The 14,730-nt window shown below is 35.9% G+C and overlaps 1 non-coding gene across 1 annotated transcript; it reads left to right on the forward strand.

The window, feature by feature from the left end:
• Positions 1 to 6,029: 6,029 nt before the first annotated feature.
• On the forward strand, positions 6,030 to 6,133 carry LOC126004862 (U6 spliceosomal RNA). The gene has a single exon (XR_007494098.1). It is a non-coding gene; the product is annotated as a U6 spliceosomal RNA (small nuclear RNA).
• The last annotated feature ends 8,597 nt before the right edge of the window (positions 6,134 to 14,730 follow it).

Consider the following 14,730-nt stretch of genomic DNA (forward strand, 5'->3'; position numbering starts at 1 on the left):
TATTCTTTTCCATACTTTTGTTATTTATCCTACAGTCAATTTTAATGTTTAATTCATACTTTACATTAACCATTAAATCTTTATTTTGCATACATATGTATATTTATTGTATATTTGGTTTGGGGCTACAACTATAGTATTTGGGCTATGCAAACAGAGATTACTTCTGGTGGGACCCAAGGTACTACATAGGATACAGGGTGTCAAAACTTGTTTAGTTACATGCAATTCAAGCACCTTAACTCATGAACTATCTCTCTGGCCTATAACATATGCATTTTATTTCCATCATATCTCCAAATCATGTGCACTTATTAAAATTGTTTTTATGCTCTTTCTTATTTGAGTTTATTTATGGCTTGGCATTTTCTTGGTGTGTCAGATAAATAATTTATGGTTTTGAGAGACAACAGGTTGCAAAGCATCTTTATTCAGCTTCAAGCTAGCAGGTTGGAATTTGACAGGCTTACTGAAAACAGTCACATGAAAAACATGATCACAAGAAGCAGTTTGCATAGGAAAACAAGAATATAAATTTTTTAATTTAATTCAATTTTATTAAAACCATTATGATTTACAAAGTCTTTTATAGTTGGATGTAAGACATACAATGAATCAAAGCCCATCCCACCGCTAGTGTTGACCTTCCTCCACCATGTTCTCAGTGTAAATCCCAACCACTTGTTTGCCCCCAGCCTGCCAGAATAATGGGTCTATTTAAAGTTTATATTGTTAGAGTTTGGATCTCTTAGTTCCATTGCTATTGAGTTGGGCTTGGATATTTAGTTATATTTAAAAAAAAAAAAAAAAAAGGTTTCTACTTATACACCTGAGATTAATTGGCCCCTGTTCTCCATTTCTTTATTTTTGTGTTTCTTCTCCTCCACTCAGTTTCTTTCCTTCTCTTTGCTATACTAGTGTCAAAGGTGTTTGAGACAACTCCCATTTGGACCATTGCATTTATTCATGTAGTTATTCTAAATACCACATATATGATATTATTCTATATTTATCCTTCATTTTCTGGCCCACTCCATTTAATGTTATATCTTCCAGTTTCATCCATGTTGCTGCAAATCACATGATTGCATCATTCCTTACAGATATGTAGTATTCCATTGAATATATGTACCATATCTTAAAAACAGCTATTTTTAGAAAAAAATAATTTTGTAGACTCCAGATCGTCAGCTTGATAAGTAATATCCTATTTGGACATGGATGCACTAAGGCAAACTCCAGTTTATCTGCTAATCTAGACAAGATTTCTGATTAGGAAATCTCTTCTTTGGGTTTCTGAGAAAACAGAAAGGGTTAGAGTTCTCTAGGATTTAGTCAAAGATTATGGTTTGGGCTTTATCTCTTGCCCCCTCCCCCAGCTCAGGCTCCCTCCAGGCAGTGCTGTGGAATGACTTGAAGCCACAGAACAGGAAGTATAGTCTCAAAACTGTTTGTGTTACCCAAAAACCATTCTCATCAAGGAATTATCGTGCTTCAAATAGACTTTACACAGAAGAAGAATAATGTGAGAGGCAGTAAATGCATTCTCTACCACACATGCCATGTGATTTAGCAGGCTTTTAATTTTGAAATCAGCTCCACCATCTTTTGGTTAAATTTCAATGTTCATTAGCAAAATATCACTTCCAATCTTAGGTGGATAATCTAGTCACGATTTTAATTATAACAAAAAATATTACAGCAGCCCAGGTATTTTGTTCTCTGAGTGAATACACAGTAGCCTGGTTTATAATGAATTAGTTATCAATGTAATACCTAATTAGTATCCTTTTAAATCAGATACTATATACTAAGCTTGTAATTTTTTATGCAAAAAATTTTACTATGTTCTTCATCAGACTTAAAATTATAGAGTCCAGGGGCTGGAGATATAATACAATGAATAAGGTGCTTGCCTTGCATATTGCTGCTCTGCATTCTATACCTCGCATCATATGGTGCCTAAAGCACAACAGAAGTGGTTCTTGAATGCAGAGTGAGGAGTAACCCCTGAGCACCGAAGGGTAATGCCTCAAATATTTATATAATATAAAGCCCACATTAACACTGAAGAAATCAAGCATTCTAACTGCCTTATGGGAAACTAGTATCTTTTCACTAGATTATAAAGCATTTTGACAGACCAGAGTTGGAACATTTTACCTTTATTTTCTAGAGTTGCCTCTATTAACTCCATATCATCAACACATACATATATATTAACACTTCTATAGAATATTTAGTTTATAAAATTTCTTCTGTTAACACTTTCTTTCCATCTTAATGTACACATTTGGAAATATGAATTTCATGTTCTAAAAGTCATCATGTCTGCAATAAACTAAAAAACTATATAATATTATACGTTTTTTTGGATATTCTTTCTTTATGTCAGGGGTCTCAAATTCGTGGCCTGCGGTCTGTTTGCGGCCCTCCGTACAACATTTTGTGGCCCCTCGGCCAGCCTTCAAATATCGCAGTATTCGCAATTATTCACTTACCGAATAATCACAATAAAAATCGCATTAGTAAGAAAAAAATCGCATTAAACATTCACATACCCCGAGCAGATTCGTTCAGAGTATCAAATTTTAATGCAATTTTTTGTGATTTTTTTCTTACTAATTCTATTTTTTATTGCGAATATTCAGTAAATGATTAATCGCAAATACTTTGCGCCTAGTGCAGACGTCATTTCCACTGCTCCTGCCTGCTGTCCCTTGCATTATTGGAGGCCTAAGGGAGAGAAGTGAGAGAAGTTTATTACAAAATTAGATTTTGTCATACCTTCATCATGACTTCATCAAAGCCTGCAGTGAAGAAAAAGATTGATGACGAGCACAGACAATTTCAGGAAAAGTGGGAGACGCAGTATTTCTTTGTTGAGCACAGGGGCACCCCCACATGTCTTATTTGCTTAGAGAAAGTTTCAGTGCACAAGGAATACAACGTGAAATGCCATTATTCAATTAAACATGCTGAGGAATGTGTAAAATATCAAGGAAATGAGAGAGCCAAGCAGGTTGCCAGTCTTAAAGCCTGTCTAATGAGGCAACAAGATTTCTTCAAGGAAGCAACCAAAGAGAATGTTGCATCAGTTGAAGCTAGTCACATGGTTAGTGAGATGATTGCTAAGGCAGGGAAACCATTCACAGAAGGAGAGTTTGTTAAAAAAAAAATGCATGTTACAGGCTGCAAGTATTATCTGTCCAGAAAACAAGGTCAGTTTAGCAAAATCAGCCTTTCTGCCAACACTGTGGCAGAGCGCATTTCTGACATGTCAAGTGACATTTATCATCAACTGTGTGAGAAAGCCAAATGTATTGATGCATACTCAGTTGCTCTTGACAAGGGCACAGATATAAGAGACACTGCACACCTCACAATTTATGTCCGTGGTGTTGATTGCAATTTTGAATTGACAGAGGAGCTGCTCACAATAATTCCAATGCATGGCCAGACCATCACTAATGAGTTATTTCAGCATCTGTGTGATGCCATTGAGAATGCAGGTTTGCCATGGAAGAGGTTTGTTGGAATAATAACCGATGGAGTGCCATCGATGACAGGGAGGAAAAATGGACTAGTGGCACTTGTGCAAAAAAAAAAAAAAAACTTGAATAGGAGGGTTTAGAGAAGGCCATTGCTCTTCACTGCATTATCCATCAGCAGGCCCTTTGCAGTAAATGCCTGCCATGTGACAATGTGATGTCTGTTGTTGTGAAATTCATCAACCAAATCAGATCCAGGGACTTAAAGCACAAGAGGCTCCGTGCTTTTTAGAGGCAATGGAGTCAGAATATGGAGATGTGCTCTATTTCACCGAGGTAAGTTGGCTCAGCAGGGGACTTGTCCTGAAAAAATTTTTTGAGTTGAGAGAAGAAGTGAAAGCTTTCATGGAGAAGGATGGGAATGCTGTTTCTGAGTTGAATGATCACAAATGGCTCATGGACTTAGTTAGCTTTCCTTGTTGATATCACACATAAGCTGAATGTACTAAACAAGATGTTACAAGCCTGGGGCAGCTTATCAGTGCTGCCTATGACAACATGAGAGCATTCTCCACAAAACTTGTGTTATGGAAATCCCAGCTCTCTCAGACAAACCTTTGCCATTTCCCAGCATGCAAGGATCTTTGGATGCAGGCATACCATTCAGTTGTGAGAAATATGTTGATGCTATTTTTAAGCTAGAGAAGGTATTTGATCACCGATTTGCAGACTTTAAAAGCACAGAGCCACTTTCCAAATTTTTGTGGACTCCTTTTCCTTTGATGTGCAAAATGCCCCTCCCTCCTGTGCTTCAAATGGAACTCATTGACCTGCAATGAAACTCTGATCTCAAAGCCAAGTTCAGGGAGATTAGTGGAAAAGCAGACATGCATAGATAATTTTTGAGAGAATTGCCCCCCAGCTTCCCTGAGCTTTCCTGAATGTTCAAGTGCACCATGTGATTTTTGGGGAGCACATATTTATGTGAAAAGTTATTCTCCACATTGAACTTTAATAAGTCAAAGTACAGGTCTAGACTTAATGATGATCATCTTCAAACCATACTGAGGGTCTCAACTGCTTCCTCTCTAAAGCCAAATGTGGTTCAGATTTGTGAGAAAAAGCGCTGTCAAGCCTCTGGCAGCAAGGAATAGGCAAAAGATGCCATGTTCAAAAGAACTGTTCATGATCTTCACTCAATGTTTTATTCATGTTCAGAAGAAATAATTAAAACTGTTAATAATGACGTTTGAGGACTTTTTTTTTTAGGTGAAATCCCTTATGCGGCCCTGCCTCACCCTGACTTTGCCTCTTGCAGCCCCCAAGTAAATTGAGTTTGAGATCCCTGCTTTATGTGTATATACATATATTACATGACTAAAAAAATAAGATGATATCCATTCTACCCTGACAATGTCCATATCTGACAAGAAACACAGTAAGATTACATCTATCTAAATGAGCTAAGAAGTCTTAGAATAATGGAAGATTGTTTTGGCTATAATTAGAAAAATATTAATAGACACAAGGGATCTAAATAAAAAACTAATAATAATCAACATAGGAGAATTCTTGATAAATTTATTTAATCTTTATTATTTAAATATAAAGTTGAAAATTTTATACCTGTAAAATTCCAGGAATAGTGGCAACTAGTGATTTAAAGTAGGTAGAAAATTGAAAAAAATTTCCAGAATTTACACATTAGAGATACTCAATTTCCAACTGAAAATTTCCCAGTGTTCAACCAAGGAGTAGGGAGTGCATGAGTTTACACAGAATCTCTGGAAAATGTAGTTGAGATCACAGAAGTGCTGGACTTCGGGAATTTGTAAAATCAGCCTTAATGGATGGATTTTTTTGGGAATTTTAAGTATATTTACTACTATTATGCTTAAGTAGCACTCAACCAGGGAGTTTTGTTTCCAGGTAACATCTGGCAATGTCTGGAGACATTTTGTTTATGTGATATCAGTCACTCCAGATGTTTCAGACAGATTTTTTCTTGGTTTGCCCAAAGTATGCCTCTTCTGGTAATGTCATGTTGTAGGTGAATGAACTGCCATCTCTTCCATGGACCTCCAGGGAAACCATTAAGAAGATTATTTTAGGGGCTGGAATGATAGCATGGAGGTAGAGTATGTGCCTTGTATGCAGAAGGATGTGGTTCGGAACCTAGCATCCCATATGGCCCCCGTGCCTGCCAGGAGCGATTTCTGAGCATACAGCCAGGAGTAATTCCTGAGCGCTCCTGGGTGTGAACCCAAAAACCAAAAAAAAAAAAATACAAGATTATTTTAAGAGCAATGAAGAAGTTAGGTTTTGAAAAGAAGCTTCTCCCCATCTCTATTATTGTTTCTTTAAAAAAAAAACAACTGATGGAAAATTTAGAATCCTGGTGGAAAGACGTATGTACACTGATGGCAGATGTGGTGTTAGAATTATGGATGTATGACACTATCATTAATAGTAATTGTAAATCAAAGTAGCACCATAATGATCTTTAAATATTTAAAAAATTAAAAATAAGCAATCATTGTGCTCGCTTCAGCAGCACATATAGTAAAATTGGAACAATACAGAAATTATCATGGTTCCTATGCAAGGATGACATGCAAATTTGTGAAGTGTTACATATAAAAAAATAAAGCAATCATTGCTTCCTTCACCTTTGTCTAGAAAGTATGTAGTTAAGGTGAGGGCGAAAGAGATGTAAGTAAATGTATGGGGTTCATGTCCTGCTCACAATTTTTTCAGAACAAAAATCTTTTATATCTTTGATTTCCACTGTCCTATAACACAGAAAAAGTATTTCAGGCCTGTCCTATTTCATTCCAGTTTGCTACCAGTGAAAAAGATTATATTTCTTTTAATATTTAGTTTGTCTGATCTGTTTTTATACTCAACTAGCCTGAGTGGTATTCAGAGAGGTGGGATGTTTTCCTTTTTGATTTTTTTACAGCAGTGATACTTAATGTATAGGATCCTCCAATGAAAATAATATTCTTAACCTGTTTATTCATACTAAAATATCTATAGACTTGAGGATGAGACACTTTACCTTTGTTCAATATGATAGGTCTCATGTATGGATCAAAACTTGTCCCCTAAATGCTTCCTTTCCTCTAAAAAAAGAAAAATAGAAAATCAGTGTAATTTAAAATGCATTGTCTTGAACCACAGCAATAGGACAGCAGGTAAGGCACTTGCCTTTCATATGGTCAACTCAGCTTCAATCTTCTGAAGCATTAGTACCCGGAGCCATGTGAGGAGTGATCCATGAGCAATGCTCCAGTATTAAGACATGAGTACAGAGGGTGTGGTTACAAAACAAACAAAAAAATACAAAAATACATTTTAAAACTTAGTATGCAAAATTTCAGAGCTTCAGCACTTTTTGTTAAGTTAGGGCATTGAACTTATAATTATATTTCTCAAGTGCTAATGAGAAAACTCATGAATGGCTTGAAAGAAGCATAAATTATTGTGGTCAAGTAAGAACAGCCAATGTTTGTTGGGATTGATTATTACATATTTTTCACTAGGTAAAAGAATATTTAATGAAAATGTCCATAAAAATTATAATAAATAAAACCTAAATTATCTTTTTATTTGCTTTTTTCTATCAATTCTTTTTTTCTTATTGTCATTTTATGTGTTCAATCATAAACTTTTTTCTTTATCTTTAGGATAAAACTAGAGCGATTTGTGATGTAAATCATCAAGGCTCATTTACTTCAATTGACACTTATCATTTTAACAAAGTCATAAACAAATATACAGATTGCTATGTTTATAATCCACTCATTTTCACTACACTCAATAGTAAAAGCAATATTTGTTTACCAGGGTTAACTTTCTCAAACAGTTTGAGTATAATTGAAGTAGGTTTTCATATGTAAATAACACTGTGAAGGATTGTCTCATAAAACAATTTATTTAAAGGATATACATCACTTGAATAACAATAAGACAGAATTTATATACTTTTAATCTTTCTTGAGTTAGTGAAAACAGCACAGAAATCAAAGGTCTGGTCACATATGTTTGAACAGTTTACAGAAGAATCTAAGCTGGAAGATATAAAAACGTCTCAGAAAAGTTTTAAGTTTATTCTTTATGCAGTCTACAGTTGGTTATGTATCTCCAATTAGGCAGAAAGAATAAGATAGTAAAATAGAAAATTTATAAAACAAAACCACGAGAATAAAGTTAAGTTTTTCTTCTTGACATATTGTTCTTCAAAGATTTTTAGCTTAGTTTTTCATTTAATTTTTTGCTGTGTTTAGGTAAACAGATAGGTTTAGCACAACTTTTTAAAAAGAAGAAAATATGAAATAAGTTACTAAGTATAAAGTCACATCAGATAAGAAAGCAAGGATATTACTAGTAATTTATAATTAAAATGAAATTTGTATTTAAAAGCATGCATTATAATTATACATTCAAATTATATACCATAGTTATTCCACTATATATAAATAAAACAGCATTTCTGCTTTCTGAAAAATGTCCAGTTCTACATTTTTATACTTCTAGAAATGCATTCTTGTTTTTGGGTACACCTGGTAATGCTCAGGGTTATTTGTAGATCTGCACTCTATAATTACTCTTGGCTTGCTTGGGGAACCATAATAGGATGCCAGGGATCAAACCCAGAATGACTCTGTGCAAAGCAAGCACCCTACCCAAGGAATTATCTCTCTAGACTCTTTATACATTTGAAGTAAATATTTACTGAGAGAAATTTCTTCAAGCATATGGGAAGTGAGAGTTGCCATCCTGAATAAATGTTCTTTTTATCCCGCTCAGTGCAATCTGGCCTTTTTGTTTCACCCTCTATGTATGATTTCAGTTGAGAGGGAATCTCTATTTCTGATTTCATCAAATGCTTCAAATTTGTAATAAGTCAAATCATGCAAAATTGATTCATCCTTTCAACACAAATGCTACCCCCTGCTGAAATGATCAGATTTTTCAACTCATATTACTTGAAGCAAATTTGTAAAATGAACAAACAAAAACACTAAAACACTCCTACGGGGTTTATTTTTACCTCTCCTATTTCTGCACAAAATGCTTCACAACTCATCTCTGATTGTTACTCTTTCTCAGAAAAGAATGTTATTGTAATCTTTTAAATACTCCTACCTTTGAGAAAAAGTAATGGCATCATCATCATCCTCCTTCCCTGATATTTATTTCTGGTTTCTTCCTCCATATTAAAATGGATACTTTCAGGCTGAAGAGATAGTAAATTAGAAGTAGGGCACATGCTTTGCATATGGTCAACCAACCTGGGTTCAATCCCCAGCACTCTCTTTGTCCCTCAGAGCCCACCAAGCTGGATCACTGAGCACAGAGCCAGAGTCATTCTGGTGCACCACTGAGTCTCTCTCTCTCTCTCTCTCTCTCTCTCTCTCTCTCTCTCTCTCTCTCTCTCTCTCTCTCTCTCTCTCTCTCTCTCACACACACACACACACACACACAAACAAACACAGAGAAAGAAATAGAAGCCCCACCCCCAAAGAAGCCCTCCTTTTCTAGTCTTTTTTTCCTAGAATAAAACCTATTTTAAAGTCTACACAAAATGTTGAGTGAACTGATGGATAAAATAAAAATAGTAAAAGGATTTTCAATTCTTTTTTTTTTGTTTGTTTGTTTTTGTTTTTGTTTTTGGGCCACACCCAGCGTTGCTCAGGGGTTACTCCTGGCTGTCTGCTTAGAACAGGACAGGACAGGGCTCCCTGCATTGCCCTTTGACTGTAAGGTGAAACCAGAGGACGCTCCACATCCTGACTTCAATGTTGGATATACAGATTCCAGGTTCTTTACAGAAGTTTGATACCAACAACAGAGACTGTGTGAAAAATATGTGTGTTGGCACTACAGACAATGTCTTGGATTGGACGATCTAGCTTGCCTGGAGCCTAGAGTTGGTCTTGTGCCAGGAACCTTCAGGGGTCGGGTCTTTTTGTATTTAGGCCAAGGTTATTTCTTTCCATGTCCCTCATATTTTGGTGGGCCTATGCAAACAACAATTGCCACTCTAAGACCATTTTTGCTGTGCTCCTTTGACTCTAATCCTTAAAAAGAACCCAGTTAAGATTTGAGGTTAACTTAAGCTAATATGCATGAATATGGAAATGTAAAAAAATGCTATGCCTGTAATGTTTAAGGAGTTATGTAAGTTTTATGGCTTTAGATTGCCTTGTGCGCTGTTAAGAAATATTATAGTGTGTTACAATCTTAATGTTCTTTGGATGAAATTTCAAAGTTGGGATATCAGCAAGGGGACTTCTGAGAATTATGTTATGTATTGTCCTTCCACTGTAACTTTACCTTGTCCTCTTTCTTTGCATCCTTGTTCTCATAAGTAAAAATAAAAAAAAAAAAAAAAAAGAAATAGCTCCTGGCAGGCACAGGGGACCATATGGGACACAGGGATTCGAACCAACCACCTTTGGTCCTGGATCGGCTGCTTGCAAGGCAAATGCCGCTGTGCTATCTCTCCAGGCCCAGGGTATATTCAATTGTTACCCCCTATTACCTTTGACACATGTTTTACATATAAGAATTAATTTATTTAGGGGCTAGAGCGATAGTGCAGTGGTAGGATGTTAGTCTTTCACATGGCTGATCCAGGACGAACCTCAGTTCGATCCCAGGTGTTGGTCCCCCAAGCCAACAATGATTTCTGAGCTCATAGCCAGGAGTAACCTCTGAGCTTCACCGGTTGTGGCCCAAAAACAAAACAAAACAATAAAACAAAATAATTAATTTGTTCTTCTGAGGAATGAGTATATAGGAAAGTAGGTGTGAAAAAATAAATCCTCTTTGTTTCTCATAGCTGGAAGCTGGCACTGGAAACCAAGCTTTCTCATTGCTGTCTATGGCCCTCTTGTGTGATTTACATTTCTAATTAATAATCTTAAAAAAGTGATATATTTTGTGTGCATAATCTTGCTTATATTGTATGTGCCACATTGCCTGATGTCTATGGTAGGTACTAGAGGCCTGCCAGAAGAAACACATCTCCGAGGAATAAGGATAGAAACAACCCTCCCAGGTCTCATTCTCTATCTCATCCTGACCTGAACGTTAGCTGCTTACCTACACGATTATTTGTGTCACTTGGAACTGAAGGCTGTGAGTTGTGCTGAGTGTTTCTTCAGAAGACAAAGGGAGTATTTCAGTTTTAGAGCAAAGATTGTTTTGAAAACTATTATACCAAAGTCTTAACTGAATAATTAAAGCTAATAAATGTATGCTTGCATATGTGTGTGAGAAAGACAGAGAAAGAGTGAGAGAGATCAGTTTTCATAAACTACTTTCCATAAATCAGTACTGACCTGCAACTGCAGAAATCTATTTTTTTTTTGGGGGGGCGGCACATCCAGTGATGCTCAGGGGTTACTCCTTGCTATGCACTCAGAAATTGCTCCTGGCTTGGGGGACCATATGGGATGTCATGGGTTCGAACTGCAGTCTGTCCTAGGTTAGCATGTGGAAAGCAGACGCCCTACTGCTTGCACCACCTCTTCGTTCCCTACTGCAGAAATCTTAAAGGCTACTTGTCTACCACATTGGTTATATATGACAGTGCACTGGAATGCTGGACAGTTGGTGCTATTAGACCCACTGTGTGAGTGTGTTAGAATTCGTTTTTCTGATCAGCTTTTAGTAAAAGTTTTTAGTAAAAGATATGTTCCTATTTCTGCCACAATAAACATTTTTGAGGATTTTGTATGCATGCCTTCCTGAGTGGCTTCTATTTGTATTGCTTCATGATATACGACCCTGTGAGAATGTACTTTGAGTTTTATTGCGTATGTGTATACATGCACCTTTTTTTAAGAAAAACTGCAGAACTGTTTTGAAAAGTCATCATGCTAGTTAAAACTCACACCTAAGACATGAGAGATATCCAAGTTCTCTATAACTGTATTGGTCCTTTAAATAGTCAACTTGCTGAAAAATATTGACAGAGCTGGAAAAACATAGGCCCTATACTATAGGGGCAAAGGTGCTTCCTTTGCATGTGGCTGCCAACACCAGTTTAGTCTCCTCAGTACAGTCAGGGTGTCAGTAAGGATAGAGGCCAAAGTAAGCCCTGGGTAAGCCCCTATCTAAATTTTTTTTCAAATATTTGTTAAAAAATTATTTGGGACATGTTCTATTCAGAATTAAACTCATTTAATCTAAACTAATTCAAATCTTTTTTGTGGTTTTTTTTTTTTTAGGGGGGCCACACCCGGTGACACTCAGGGGTTACTCCTGGCTATGCACTCAGAAATAACTCCTGGCTTGGAGAACCATATGGGATGCTGGGGGATAGAACCGCGGTCTGTCCTAGGTTAGCTCTTGCAAGGCAGACGCCTTACCACTCTGCGCCACTGCTCCAGCCCCTAAACTAAGTCTAGTCTTAACTCATTTTAATCATTTGTTTCTCCCTCTCCTTCCTTTCTTTTTTCCTATCTTCATATTCTTGCTATGTTCTTTCTTTCTCTTTTCTTTCTTCCTTCCTTCTTCCTTTTCTTTCTTTTTCTTTCTTCCTTCTTTCCTTCCTTCCTTTCTCTCTCTCTTCCTTCCTTCCTTCCTTCTTTCCTTCCTTTCTCTTTCTTTCTTTCTTTCTTTCTTTCTCTTTTCTTTCTTCCTTCCTTCTTCCTTTTCTTTCTTTTTCTTTCTTTCTTTCTTCTTTCTTTCTTTCTTTCTTTCTTTTCTTTCTTTCTTTCTTTCTTTCTTTCTTCTCTTTCTTTCTTTCTTTCTTTTCTTTCTTTCTTCTTTTTTCTTTCTTTCTTCTTTCTTTTTTTTTTTTTTTTGGTTTTTGGGCCACACCCTGTGACGCTCAGGGGTTACTCCTGGCTATGCCCTCAGAAGTTGCTCCTGGCTTCTTGGGGGACCATATGGGACACCGGGGGATCGAACCGCGGTCCGTCCTAGGCTAGCGCAGGCAAGGCAGGCACCTTACCTCCAGCGCCACCGCCCGGCCCCCTTTCTTTCTTTCTTTCTCTTTCCTCCTTCCTTTCTTTCCTCCTTCTTTCTTTCCTCCTTCCTTCCTTTCTCTCTTTCTTTCTTTCCTTCCTTCCTTCCTTTCTCTCTCTCTTTCTTTCCTCCTTCCTTTCTTTCCTCCTTCCTTCCTTTCTTCCTTCCTTCCTTCCTTCCTTCCTTCCTTCCTTCCTTCCTTCCTTCCTTCCTTCCTTCCTTCCTTCCTTCCTTCCTTCCTTCCTTCCTTCCTTCCTTCCTTCCTTCCTTCCTTCCTTCCTTCCTTCCTTCCTTCCTTTCTTTCTTTCTTTCTTTCTTTCTTTCTTTCTCTTTCCTTCCTTTTTCTTTTCTTTCTTTTCTTTTCTGTAAGAGAGAGTTTTAGCTCTACCTGGCAGTGGTCAAGAAAAACAATGCTTAGGGACCCTATATAGTCATAAAGACGAAACTGGTGTTGCCAAGGCAAGGGCACTATCTCTCTAGCCAAGGATGCTTGTTTTCTTCTTAAGGTAAAGCATTGTTTGTATATGGCACAAATATTTTTCATGTCACAGATATGTGATATATGTAAATCTATTTAGATCAAGAACCAAAATAGAGAACACATAAGTTAAGCTGTACAACTGTGGTAGTTTAATTTTTGAAAAAGTCTAAAAATATCTTTATTAAGAAAACATGTGAAATTCATTTCCTGAATAAATATAATGGGGAAAATGGATCTCAATGTGCTAAAAAAGGAAATTAAGCCATTACTTTATACAATGTATAAAAACAGTATCAAAATACATGACTTAAGTGTAGGATTTGAAATATATAACTCCTAGAGTTATATATTTGACTGCAATTTGAGTAGAAAAAAAAGAGATATGTAGCCAAGTGCACAAACATCTAATGATAACAGTCAAGTGAAATTTTAGATTTAACATTTCTCTATAGCAAAATATAAATCTGTTAACATAGTTAAAAAAAACACAACCTATGAATTAGGAGAAATTATTTGCAAACTACCTTTAAGGATCTAAAATTCCAAGTATTTTAGAAGCACTCATAAATGATTTGGTGCATTTAAAACTAGGCAACCTATTTTTAAGCTAGAAAAAATTCAAATATACCAAATTCCTATGTACTTAATAACAAAAATTTTAAAAGATGCCCTTTTACTGCTTGCAGAATAGTTTTAAGTAGAAAAGACATTATTTATGTTTTCTTCAATTCTAATAAAGTAAATAATAGGAAAATCATTTTTTTGCTTTTGTGCTATAGATTTGGTAGCTCTTCAATGTAGAATTATATTATCCTCTTGCTGTGTTTTATCAACACTAAGCTATTACTAAAACTAGTCATAAATATTTAAAAATAAACCATTAATTATTAGTGTTTGAGAGCACTTGTTTTTCTTTTTCTTAATTCATAACCAGCTGTCATGACACATTTAATTTTCATAGGAAAAGTTTACTCCTGAGTAAGCCAACTTTGATATAATAATAGACTTGCAATATTGTTTCCCAGTTAGATCCAATTCACCATATCCATTATCCACAGCTTGGAAAATTCAGCTTTTTAAAAACAACTTTTTTTTTCTTAAGCAGAAAAATTATTCTTTTGCTAGTTGTAAAGTTAAATACATTATCTGTTAAACAATAAATTGTAGCAGAACCATATTTTCTGTAATCTTGACTAATCATTTGGAGTGATGTGAGATACAGGTGGTTTGAAAGTCACTCTTCTTTTTTTTTTTTTTTACATGATTCACTAAATTTTTTTTTATTTAATCTTTCCACATTTTTGACATATATGAATATTGGAAAGAGACCCAAATAAGATAATTCTGTCATATCTCAACCCAGTGGTTTTTACCATGTATGGATCTAATGCTTTTTATTTTATTTTTTTTTATTTAAACACCTTAATTACATACATGATTGTGTTTGGGTTTCAGTCATGTAAAGAACACCACCCATCACCAGTGCAACATTCCCATCACCAATGTCCCAAGTCTCCCTTCTCCCCACCCGACCCCCGCCTGTACTCTAGACAGGCTCTCCATTTTCCTCATACATTCTCGTTATTAGGACAGTTCAAAATGTAGTTATTTCCCTAACTAAACTCATCACTCTTTGTGGTGAGCTTCCTGAGGTGAGCTGGAACTTCCAGCTCTTTTCTCTTTTGTGTCTGAAAATTATTATTACAAGGGTGTCTTTCATTTTTCTTAAAACCCATAGATGAGTGAGACCATTCTGCGTTTTTCTCTCTCTCT

This window comes from Suncus etruscus, chromosome 3 (genome assembly GCF_024139225.1).
Source record: "Suncus etruscus isolate mSunEtr1 chromosome 3, mSunEtr1.pri.cur, whole genome shotgun sequence".
Classification (NCBI taxonomy): Eukaryota; Metazoa; Chordata; class Mammalia; order Eulipotyphla; family Soricidae; genus Suncus; species Suncus etruscus.